This window comes from Phragmites australis, chromosome 2, assembly GCF_958298935.1.
Source record: "Phragmites australis chromosome 2, lpPhrAust1.1, whole genome shotgun sequence".
NCBI lineage: Eukaryota > Viridiplantae > Streptophyta > Magnoliopsida > Poales > Poaceae > Phragmites > Phragmites australis.
The window spans coordinates 298,177-311,521 of record NC_084922.1 but is presented as its reverse complement, the minus strand read 5'-3'; positions in this window follow the sequence as shown (position 1 = coordinate 311,521).

The window sequence follows — 13,345 nt, the reverse complement described above, 5'->3', positions numbered from 1 at the left end:
TGACCTCTACTGCTTGTACAGTTTTACTAGTAGTAGTAGTGTCGATGAATAGATTCTTGCTCACCCCTGAATTCTGAAAAATCGTCCGCTACTCCTGCAGCACAAACGATTGTAGTTTCACTGCGTTATTCATCCCCTGTACTGAAAATTATTTGCAGTGGCACTTTTACAAGAATAATCTTTGCTGTATCTGTCGTGCGCATAACTGTTTATCTTGGCAAGATGCATTCTGGAGATTTCCACTGGAGACAGTTTAAGTTTTTCTCTCTCCCCTTTTTGAAGATTGAACACCAGTTGTTTAGTGCGAGTACTCAATGACGAGTGTGCTATCTATCGGTTGGGTACTCAAGACGACAGTGTCACGAGGGGGTGTTCAGAAGACTGATCGGTAGCGAAAAGACTGCAACGCATTAGTGTTTCGGTCGCTGCATTGTCGTCCCTCGTGAAAATCAGAATTTGTGTCGGTTCCAGACTAGTAGATTACAGTCTGTCTTGTTTGTATCGAAGTCGAAGATGGCATTTGGTTTGTTTCCAGAGACGGGCTGGGTCGGTGTTGGAACTTGAGCTGGAGTAGCCCTCAAGTGAAGTCTCCATGGCACGTAGTTTTTGGTCTCCGAATCTGTTGTGCTTAGCGCCGTGAAGACGAGACAAGAGCTGATGTGCTCTCGTCTGTTTACCATGTTGAGTTACAGCCAGCCTGTACTGCAAAAGGTTGCTCTCCTGAATTCTATTCTTGCTCACTCCTGATTTCTGAACAATCATCCGCTGCACAAATATGATGGTACTCAATGCATGATGAGTGTGCTGTCTGTTGGGTACTGTACTGAAGACGACAGAGTGTGCTGTCTGCTGCATGACGAGCTTGTTTTGAGAGTGTCTCGGTCATTTGCATCGTGTTCGCTTCTGACGAATTGGATCAGATAAGTCCTCACACAGCATTACGTACAGCCTGCCTTGTTTTGTATCTTAGGCGAAGGCAAGGTACAATATTTATTGGGATGCCATTTGGTTCCAGAGACGTGGTCGTCGGACTGTAATCATGCCTGCCTCACACGTTACGTTTGCTGCTGCTGCCTGGAACCGTCGAAATCGTATGGAGTCAGCTGATGGATGAATCGGCCGTGCCAAATTAAGCACCGTGTATCGCGCTGTGTCCGATCCAATCATACAAACTTGGCGGCTGACGGGGCAGTCGCGCCATTCAACAGCGCTGGGGACAGCCATCTCATGCACAAGATTGCATCTTGTGCTGAGGATCGAGATCATTGCAGTACAGCCAAGCCAAACATTTTCGAACACGCGATCGATCCCCATATGTGCGCGGCGTTCGGCCTCGGTCAGCTCCACCTGCAACAATACTTAGTTCATCGTTCGCAACCGCTGTTACTCTAGAGCGTAGATGCAAGTCCAAATCATTTTGGAATTCTTCACACAGATGTGCGGTTTTGTGGTGTGGGAGAAAAGGACTGGGGAAAAGGATGGCAACATCTTCTGGGAAAAGCCATCTGTCTAACTAGATGGAGTTTGCCTTCGCCTTCGATACAACTACCACTACTTACAAATAACAAAATCATAGTCGGTTCAAAATCCTCTGTCCCAATCGGTTTTTTCGCTCCACATGCCTTTAGACTATCCCAATTAGTTAAAAAGGTATTATCTCAGTTGGTTGATATAAACAACCGACTCGGATATTACGGTGCATTATCTCAGTCGGTTATTGCCCTCAACCGATTGAGATAATTACTTTTTCTTAGTCCGTTTCACTTACAAACCGACTAAAATAATAACGCTATTATTTCAATCGGTTCTAGCCATAAACTGACTAAAATAATGCATGGTTTTGCTTATAAACTTTCAATAATAACATTTTCACTACTAATAATTTCAACAAAAATATTTCTAAATGGTATGATGAAAATATTTTCACAACTAATAATTAGTATGCATATGGTTTGTACCACATAGAATTCCAATAAATATATATGGAAAAGAATGGTCAAAAGGAACATTTATCCTACTATAAACACAAAGTAAAGTGATCATTCTAAAATTTTAACAAGTACCATTTTGATGAAAATATTTGTTTCAATTAATAATTTCGACATAAAATATTTTGCCAATTAATACTTTTGATCATAATTATTTTTCACAATTAATATTTTGTATGCTTATGGTTTGTAACACTATAACCCTAATGTAGAGAAAAGAATGATAAAAGAACAATATTTATCCTTATAGACACAAACTAAAGAGATTATACTAATATTTTCACATAAATATTTGTAATTAAAAAATGAGGATGTGTAACATTGATTGCAGTAAAGAGACTAGTGAAATAAAGAAGAGAAAATAGCGTGGGTTCTACATCTGTAGTGAAATATTTAATAGTTTATAATATATTCATACAAAGTTTGATGGAAAAAACATTTATATGAACATTGTAGCCCTCCATGAGATCTATAACTTTCTAGTTTAAAACCTTTTTATTTGAAGTCATTTAGATGCCCAAATAACCATACCGAAATTTGGGAAGAAGAATCAAAAGAATAAATTACCCTATAGCCATTACCTATTATTGCGAGCTGGGATGATAAGGAAGCTTCGTGCAAGAGGTGTGGTCACGGGTTTGACTTTCACAAACTACACATAGTATATTTCGCATGAAAAAATGTATGACTTGTGACCGTGAGATATATGTCCTTCACCAAGATCTGGACCAAAAGATAGATTCAATAATGAGATATGTGTCCTCCCTCGTTGTCTCCTTTAGCAGCAAGTGGACAAGGTGCTTCTTTGTAAGAGCTTGTATTCTTTGATGGAGGGGATGGAAGACAATGTGCTTTTTGGTACGAGCTTGTATTTTTTGATGGCATGGAGATGACGTGGAAGTCCATGATGTCAAAACTAGGTGACATGGACCACTTAGTTGGAAAAACCACCTTCAAAACTAGCCGTATAGCAAGTTTAAAGAGTTAAGTAAACCAATTTAAAGTTTAAGGAGTTATACAGACAATGCTAATACTTTAAGGGAGTAACGTGGGCTTCTTCCGAAAAAATACGTCTACTTGAATTTCTATGCTCACAGTGGTTCTAAAAAGGTTCTTGTGTTTGCTGGATTTAATACGATAAGTATTGAAACAAAAAATGCTCATGGACAACCGTCGGTAGGCCCAGTGTAACACTTGTGGCTGACATCAGAACTCGTTGGTGACTGACAATGCAACTCGTAGGTGACTGACATTGCAACCCACATGTGAAGGGGTAGAATGGTTGTGCCCTTCTACTTTTGTACGTGCTAATTTTCATTGAGATGTGACTACCATGGGTGTACAATATCTCTCTCTCAGCCTCTAACTTGCTAATGGTTAATGTTGAATAGCAATGAACACTTCTAGTTCCTAAAGTCTTCTCGAGTATTGCTAGAGGTAGATATCTTTTGGAATACTCTAGAGCAAGATTTTTTTTTATGCTTCATGGTGCAGTATAGAATAGTGCAGAACTTGAAGTGTTCATTGCTATAGAATAGTGCAGAACTTGAAGTGTTCATTGCTACTAATTAGCTATTAGAGTAGGCGAGGGTATAATGTGCTCTCCACCCCTTGCCATACCAAGCCTCCCTGAGCCCTAAAATACATAGGGAGTCATAGGTAGTTTAGGGCGTGGCAAGTAGGCATGATGTGTCTTAAAATATAGGAGTATCATGATAGGTCTTAGAAAGTGATACATGTGGGATTGAGAATGATGACTATAAGAGGGTGAATAGGCGTCTCAGTAAGTTTCTTTCGAAATAGATGGTCTATTTCTATTTCTCAACCAACGCACCTTAAAACACTCAAGCGGAAGCAAAAGAATCAGAGAGACAAAGCAAGAAGATTAGTTATATGGCAACATGACTCCACGGATGAAATATGAACCATATGTTTCATTTAAGACCATTACATGTGTCTTTGTGCACAAAAACTCGCAACTTCCAAAGAAACTAGAGAAAATGGTCACCAGGTAAGGTTATCCTCTAAGATAATAGTCTAGTGGCAAGTGGACTCAAGACTCGCTCAAATATATGAGTATATGAGTGTTTAAGCCACTAGCATCAAGAAGAACAACTCTGCGAATGTGAAAAAATGCAGCTCAATGAAAAGATCACCGAATAAGGAACCTCTCTAAGTTGATGATCTAGAGGCAAACGTACTCAAGACCTATAAGTGTACACTCGTATATGAATTTTTATGCCTCTAAAAACAACAAGAGTAACCTCCTAAGGTGCTGAAAATTCTGCTCAAAAATCAAACGAAAATCACAAAAAAACACCGAAAACTTGCAAACTTGCAAGGAAACCAATAGAAGAAAACTAGAAGGAGGTAAGCACAATAACATAAAGAAAAATAAATTTCATTGCAGCAGAGATCAGCCTTATTTTAGACGAATTACAAATACTTTTCTCACAAACTCTCACATAATACATAGGCTAAGCACTCTTCTTCCTCTCTACTAAAACCCTAATATAAGGTTCTCATATAGGTGGCACAAGGGGCTCAAATAGCTGGTTCAAACTCTCTCATAGCCCTACCTCTATTTATAGGCCTACGAAACTTGACCTCTAAGTTTCCTAGCTTTTTTCCAAAATATACATCTCTTATAGTACACTTTATTTTCTTCTCCATTCATCAGACGGCCGCGACGCCTTCACGACTTAGCTTTGCCTCGTAAGCTTTTCTTCTAGCTACTTATCAAAGACAGATTGAGCACAAGAAACATCCTCCGAAGGAAGAACATGTTCCTAGACTCTTATGCATGTGAACTCTGTTTATGGCAGGTTGAAGAGACGGTAACTCACCTGTTTCTTCACTGCAGCTTCGCCAAAAGATGTTGGGCTCTACTTGGACTGCAAATCCCAGATTCGGGGCCACTGGACATTGTTCATCTCTTCAAAGTAACTTCGAATGTCCCATTTTTCATGGAAATTATCATTCTTATGGCTTGGTGCATTTGGACAGAACGAAATGACTGGATTTTCAACTAAAAAGACCCAACAGTGCATGGATGCCAGACAAAGTTTGTTCAAGAATTTGCCATGGTTATCCATGGAGTGAAATCTAGTTACTTTCCAGCAATATCACAATGGCTAGAATCTTTTGTTCGATGTTTTTAGCTCTTTTCTTTTTTTTTTGTTAAATTTGTTTTTAATGACTGCTTGTTTTCCTTCTTAATATAATCTGTAGGGGAACTTTCCCCTCCAGTTTTCTTCAAAAAAAAAAAAAAAAAAGGTTACTTCGGAACATTCAGGCAACACAGAGCCACACATTACTGACAAAATGGGCTGTCTATTCATTAGGTGAATAAAATTTCCCTCGAGTATAAGTAACATGCACTTTCAAACGATTGATTCAAATTAGAATCGATCTGCTTACACACGTGCATTTCATGACTAATCCAATGACAACGAAACCAGCTTATATTTAAAAAAAATCATGCAACTTACACGGTAGCAAAACCATTTTAAAGTATTTGAGTGGAACAAAAATACTTCCAACACGGGCGCTTGGACAACTTTCATGTGTGCAATACCAATCAAACTGCTGCGCGTACATTTACAAATCAGTAGTCCTGAATATGTTACTGAATATAATATTATTGTGACCAGTGAGTTGTCTTACTAAACAAAGTAGTACTCCAGGACGTCTCTAACTGAACTTTCGGTACAGAAAATTCAAATGAAGCTTCGGTATTTGTATGAAACACCATAGCTGCAGGCCTGCAAATAATGTATCCGCAGACGATCCCTGGCCTTTTTTTCCAACTAGCTAGCTTGGTGACATGAATTAAGAGGATACAGTATATAATTACAGCTAATTACATCAGGGACACATATATACATGAATTGCTGGTCTTGCAAGCAATTAGCACCGGCGACGGAAACAATATCCGGACTTTGTTAATTTTGGAGTGTCACTGTACAGAGTGATACTTGTCGCTTGGTGCAATCTTGATCAATAGAGATCCGCATCAACGCACGGACGATGCAAACAAGGCCCCCCCGGTCTTTTGATTAGCGAGCACCGGATTGGTCTGAGGTCTTAATCGCATCAGATTAGATAAAGATGGCTCGTGATTGTTCCACCAACCAAATTAAATAGATTACGGCATTGTCATGTTAATCGGCTGGCTGATTTATAGGATTGATTATAAGCTTAATTATAGATGGTAGTAGCTTTTTTTCGACAGATAATCATGAAGATTGGAAATTGTTGACAGTTATGATCTTATCATTTGGTCATTTTTAGTGTTGTGACAGATTCTGGGAGAGATTAACCATGCAATAGTACGTAGGCAGTGAGATGGCATAGATGGATTCAGCCTAGCTTTCAGGAGTTTTCGGTTTGTCCTGTGAAAACTCATGCAAGTATTGAGGCAATCCCAACAGAGGACACGTCTATGCAGTATAGTTGTATTTTCCAGAGAGAAAACAGCACAACAGGTGCCTGTAAAGGCTATGACACATCTGTGATGGTTTCTGATGGTCACACCGAAAGAATATCCATATCCATCCTAAGGCCTAAGCTATGCAGGTTCAGCTGCAGGCGATCCTTGAATTTTTAATAGTTGTCTGAATTCAACTGCGGCTAGATCTTGTAGTAACAAAGTAGCAATCAGAGTTTACTACTGTTATTAGGAAGTAGGAACTTAGTTAAAATTAAGAAACCTATACTAAACTGCAGGTTTCAGTATAAGCAAGGAGGAAGCGAGTGCATTAGTTGACGGCTAATTTAGGCCGGAAGACTCCTCCATTATCCAAACAAGTTGACGGCTAATTTGAAGCCTTCTTATTCAGATCTACCACCTATATTTCTGAGCAATCACTTCATTGTTTTCTCAAAAGAGGGTTTCAGGCTTTGAACGAAAGCTGGACATCTGGAACACTCCATAACTTGTGCATTCCAGAACCAAGAACAGATATCCTGGTGGAGAACTCACTGATTGGAACTTTGCATTGACTCATCTGAATGCAGAGGAGTATACAAGACGGATATACTAGGATTGAAACAGAACAAAGGCGGCAGGTACATGAAAGATACGTGGGTCGTCGTTGCAGAGTTACGCACGGGATGACTTGGTCTAAAAAGTTCACCCTCCATGGGATGAAAACGACAAGTATTATTTTCCCATTGACGCATCCTTCAATTTTGTCCATACCCTTGGTCAATTTGGACAACATGTGGAAGCTCATAGTAAGTAGGGAGGTTAGTAGCTAGTCTCATCAATATGTTGCATAAATTCTCATTCATGTTCTAGCATAGCAACTATATTTCTTATATCCAACAAAAAACGTCCATATGCTTGTAATCCTAACTATCCCATTTACGTGTGATTCTAGCTACCTATGGCACATTTTTTTAACTAAGCAATTAATGTATTGATATATATAAAGATAAGCCAGGGCTCTCTATATGTAGGGCAACTAATTTCTTTCTTTTATCACTTTTTTGTGTGAAAGGGATAGGGGTTTCATTAAATTTGCAGAACATTACATCCCCATATTACATTTAGCACCTTTAGAAGAAAATTAATAATAAAAAAGACCAACAGGTGCCCCCTTGTGTTCTTCTTTATGTCTGTCCCTTCCTCCCGTGCCCACGCTGTCGTGCCGAAGCGAAGCAACATAGATAGCCAAAGAGAAATTATAGCCCACCCACCAAACTCGACGAAGAAGCCCAAACTTTGAGAAGCCGCAAGATCCAGCGCCACAGAATCACCACCGGGACACATCTTTCATTTTGAAAGAACATTGGTAGCTTCAATGCCGGGTTTAGCAGAGGAAACAGAGAGCTAGCGCCACCCACATCAGACTCACTGACGCAAACAACCTAGCAGTCAACTCCGGCGTCGCAGGAAGCAAATCCCACAACCTGGTCTCTCCTAGATCCAAACCATGGGATAAAAGTAATCCCCCAAAATGCAACAACATACAAACTACACTAAACCTCACGTGGGCGTTGTCGTGAAGAACCTCAAGGTTGGTCAAGTCACAACCGGGGACAAGAATTCACCACCAACGAGCCCACCGAGAAGAACCCTAATCATATCCTATCTAGAACTAGATCATACACATACTCATACCTCATAGAAGCTTCACTAGAGAGGTCGCTGCAGCCGCCGACCTCGCTAGCCAAATCCAGGAGGAGCAAAATATGTTACCATGGAGTCACCGCCGCTCCATCGAAACCCAGCTTAAAAACCCTAATAAACAAGTTTATTACAATTCAAGCAGACGCGCGTCTGGTTGCCCTTGTCCTCCGGTGACAGGGAAGCCACCGGAGGAGAGGCGAACCGCCGGATCTACCGACGGACTCACCGATCTTGGAGTCACTTCTTTTTGCCTACGTGGACTGTAGGTGACTCTCTAGGAAAGCTTGTTTCTTTTATCACTAACATCAAACAAACCGTGCATTAAAATACATCAAAATCAACTTATATTTAGTGATGAAATAATATCAGACGTTCTACAAATAGCCAGACCGTATACAAATTCTTCGATCACAGGTAGAAATGTTACCACGGTTGGGCTAGTCGCCTAGTACGCGATCTCCAACTTGGGCTACTTGAGTAGCAATTTGCTTTAATTTCTGCAGATATAACTAGGTTCTCCCGGAAATCAAATCAATGTCCTGGCACTAGAATCATGCATATAGATCTCATGTCCTTGTCAAGGTATGAAAGTCTCCATGATCTCTCCCAGGAGATCTTTCCCGATTTCTCACTTCACTTGTTTGGTCATCGCAAACTTCTCCTCGCCTTCCACAGGAAATCTATGCATGGGACCGGGCCAGTTTATCCAAGCCTGCCCTCTATATGATCCTTCCATGAAACACCTTTATCTCAATGATAGCACCGTACGTACTCTGTTTGATTATCCAATAATAAATAATTGGCACAAAACAGCACACCTGATGGACAGAGACTGATGGTATGTAAAATCGCTTCAAATCTTCTGGTCTTAGCTAAAGTATATATTGCTCCGGATTTCAGAACATGCATGAAAGCATGTGTAACACCCCGGAACCACAATAAATCTCGAATGTCATTCAGACTAACTTATAGTGGCGCCAAAGCTTAAAAGAAAATTTTCGACAACATCTTCCTTGAAAATTGAGATATAACTGACTAAGTAACATATAAAGAGATAAACAAAATATCACACTAGTATTAATAAACATTCTAGCAATCAAGGAACCAGCCTCAATCATGAAAAAGTACCACGACGGGTTAACCATACAACAAAAACGTCTAAAGCTCGCTAAAAAGATATCACAACAGATAAACCAAAAGACAAAGGTGTTTATGCAAACAACATGCAGCTATTCATCCCGTATGCTCGCCATCAACTCAAGACACATCTGTAAAGATAGCAAGAGTGGGATTCGAAAATCTCAACAAGCGAATTTGTCACATCCCAAAAATGTTAATCATGTAATTAAGCATGCATAATCATCATGGCACTAGGATTGTACGTATTTGTTTATAAAATCTAGTTAGCATGTTACAAATACCTTAGAGATGGTTTAGAGTACCTTGGAGAAGGAAAAGAATAGAAAAAAAGGATGGAGAGGGGAATAGGTTAGAGTTTTATCATAAAACCCTTCTCGCGGTCTGATCGGGCTCACCCGTGGTCTGACCACCAGGTGTGCAGCCACGTGGGCTTGCCACGTGTGTTTCCCGCAGTCTGATTGACCCTTTCCACGGTCTGATTGCCAGAACACAGAGGCGGCACTTAAGAGGATCGACTGGTCTCTCTCCCTCTCTATCTCTTTCACTTGCCTCTCACACTCCTTCTCTTCCCTCAAACCCTAGAGAGAGAAGGTGTGATCCGTTTGTTGCGTTTGTAGACCAGAGATCGATGGCTAGTACTCCCCCAGGCCTCCCGAAGGATCTCAAGTTCTCCCCCTCTTTTCCCTATCGAAAGGGTTTCCTCGCCGTTTCTTTCTCCGCGAGTTCATTCCCCCTCCGGGAGTCCAATCGGTGGATCGAAGCTTCACTGGATGATTCTGATCTAATACAAAGTTCCTCCACGTCAAGGTAAACATTCCCCTACCATTTTCTCATCGTTTACTAGCCCTAGGCGACCGCCGTTTTGATTTTCGCCAAGAAACCCCAGTGAATACTAGATCTAGATCTCAGTTTTGGGGTTTTACGTGTTCGGACCGTACATGTCATCCGAACAATCATATAATGTGTTTACTTAGTCCTATGGAGTACTTTGGTGTCCTCCATCATCGAATGTTTCGTCAGAGTCCTCGCCAGTGACCCCGCAAAAGTGCTGCCGGCAGGATCTAGAGGTCTGATCGCCCCTAGAATCGGTCTGACCGCTAGACAACAGTCTGATCACTGACATACCGTTGGTTTGATCGCTAGGCGCCAAAACCTTTTGTAGGTTGGCGGTCAGACCACCACTTCTACGTTGGTCTGATCACCAGCCATTTAAGGCTATGTGTACTTAGGTTATCTTGTCTAGGGTTTCAAACTTTAAAACCTTAATCTTTTGGTGGTCTTTTGCAAATATTTTCAAAATATGATGCTCTATTATTATTCAAGCATGCATCATATGCTTATTTTTCCGTCATTTGATTATTTATGCAATGCCTTCTTATTTCGTTTAGAGAGTGTCGCGCTTATGGTCCAAGCGAGTGAAAACTATGCCAATCTACCTGAGTTATGTGAGTGTTGTGCGGGTAGTATCAGGAAATCTCTAGAGCAGTAAGGTAAACATCTAAGTATATTGAACCCTTTTGGTTGAATTGAATGGAGTCTAAATTGATAAGTTATTGCTTAGTTATGTTTGCATGTTTAACGAGTCACTGTTGGGCTTATATAGATAGAACCTTGAGTGTATTACTTCTACCTTGAAATTATTTATTATCCATATCCTTATCGCCTCTGTAACATTGTTGAGGTCTAACTTAAGAGTTGTTCAAAATACTTAGCAATACATAGGTTCTCGGTAAAAGCTGAGCGATGGTTCAACCATTGTTTGCGAGCTTAGAGCTTATTTATTATTCATAATTAAAATGGTAATGATGTGGGTTGTATGAGATATGAGGATGGGGCGAGATATGGGCGGTGCTAGGGGTATCTTTTTCGTCGGAGGAATTCCTCGGTGTAGTTCGGGAGAGGAACCCAGATGCTATAGATCACTTGCATCATTTAAGTATCGTCCGTCGGTGTCGTTGGCTCAGCACTTTCCTTACAACCATATATTCAGATAATGAATGAATGAGCTAAGTATCATACGTCATGCTAACGCTTGTCTCGTGGCCCTATGACGTGTAAGAAAAATAAAGGACAAGCAATGTGACAGGGAGCCGGAAGTGTCCGATACACGCTCGCGGTAACCCCGGTGCCATAAGGGCATATGTAAGTGTGTAGTTTCGGGTATGAGAAAGGTTGTCCTCGGGGGCCAAGAGGATGGACTTGTGTCATATGGGTAAAGTTGTACCCCCTGTAGGGTATAAGAACAATTCTAATTGCTACGCTCTTGGTCATAAATATGCTTCTGTCCATCCGCATCGGTCGTAAATTTTTCGAATTTGGGGATATGGCATGGTATGTCGGGTTTGGTTGCTGAGGATTATTGATTACATGAGATAGTTTCTTTTACATTTATGTGCAGATTGATGTTGCACGGTAGATATGCCTTGAGTTAATTATAGATGCTCACACATAAATATTAGGTTGCTTACGTATATAAATTTACTTAATATTGTGGTGTACTCCTTGCTAATGACTCAAATGCATAATCCTTGCAATTGGGTTATTTATATGTAACAATTATGGATTAAGTCTTGCGAGTATCTTCATACTCACGCTGCTCTTTCAGGTTCCACAGGTGAGGAGGATCTCATGTTTGACTACTTCAGTCCCGCCGATGTAGGTGGTGGAAATGAGTAGTGCAAACTACTCGTGTGGTATGCTTTTGGGTGGAGCCTAAGGGCATATGGCTTCATCTAGCTTTTGGTGTCAATAGGTGTTACCTTTCCACTGCGTAGTTTCTCTAATCTTTTATTGTAAATTGTTGTAAATGAGGATACTCTAATGCTTGTAATATAATTTCAATTAATTGCTCTTTCTTAAGTTTTATTGTGATGTTATATGTTGGCAAGGCATGTGTTATAATCTTAGACACAAAACACATATTGGGACTAACATGTGATATTCTGATTAATTATTGTAGTTATGATTATGTAAATGATTGACTTAATAATTAATTAGAATATTATTTAGATGGTTCCTAATAAAATTGCTTTAACAAACTATTTAGTTACAGTTAATTAAATATTCATCTTTAACAAAGATAATAAACTGAATAGGCTAACAATATCTCAAAAACATAATTAAGCTTGATAATACAATAACGACCATGTGCTATCATCCGCTAGCAATGTTTCACAATAGAAGTAACAACTCAAAATAGTATTGAAGACTTCCTTACAACATAAAAATGACATCAAAGCGATTAAAGCAAAGGCGTCTGTAACATAAAAACAATTAAAGTAAAGGCATCCATATAAATGCATATGTATACATATATCATGTTTTTCCTCACGCTTACTCCTACTCAGATAACGTAAGTATGTGCGTCATACCCCTCCACGGGCAACGTACGACGTTGTACTATACCTCTTCTCAGGTAACATATGGTGTTATACTGGTACGGTCACGACCATAAGACGGCGACATAACTTTCAATGTATGAGATACACATGTATAATATGCTTCATGCATAGGTAACAACATAACTTCCAGCATTGCACAGTAAATGAACAACTTCCAAATGACAAATCTCGCTTACTTCACTTCTTAATTCAAGAATTCAAGTAAACTTCAAAAAGTAAATATTCAAACATCATGCATAATCAAATGACATAATTTCAACATAGGTATATGCATCATGTTTCGCATTCGAGGAATATAAACAACTGCAAGAGAGAAGACATATCTCACTTTTACCTCATAATTTAGGGAAAACATCAATTCTTCATAAGGCATAAGGTAATTCACATGCTCATATTTAATTTAATAAATTATTAGTATGTGCGGTAATTAAAAGATGGAGGTAACAAAATAATAAGTTAAAACGTAGTCATCCGCTACATTCACTTGCCTTCACTAACGATGAAGGCGGGAACTAGTTGCGTCGTGAAGTAGCACCATATGAACAAGTGCATAAATTAGCATCAAAACGCCGTAACAACAAAAGCAAAAGGAGACACGCTCCTACGCCCGAAAAACCCGCATACAAGGCTATATAAAAAACGACTGATCCAGAACTTCCTCTAACAAGGTCGAAGGCCGA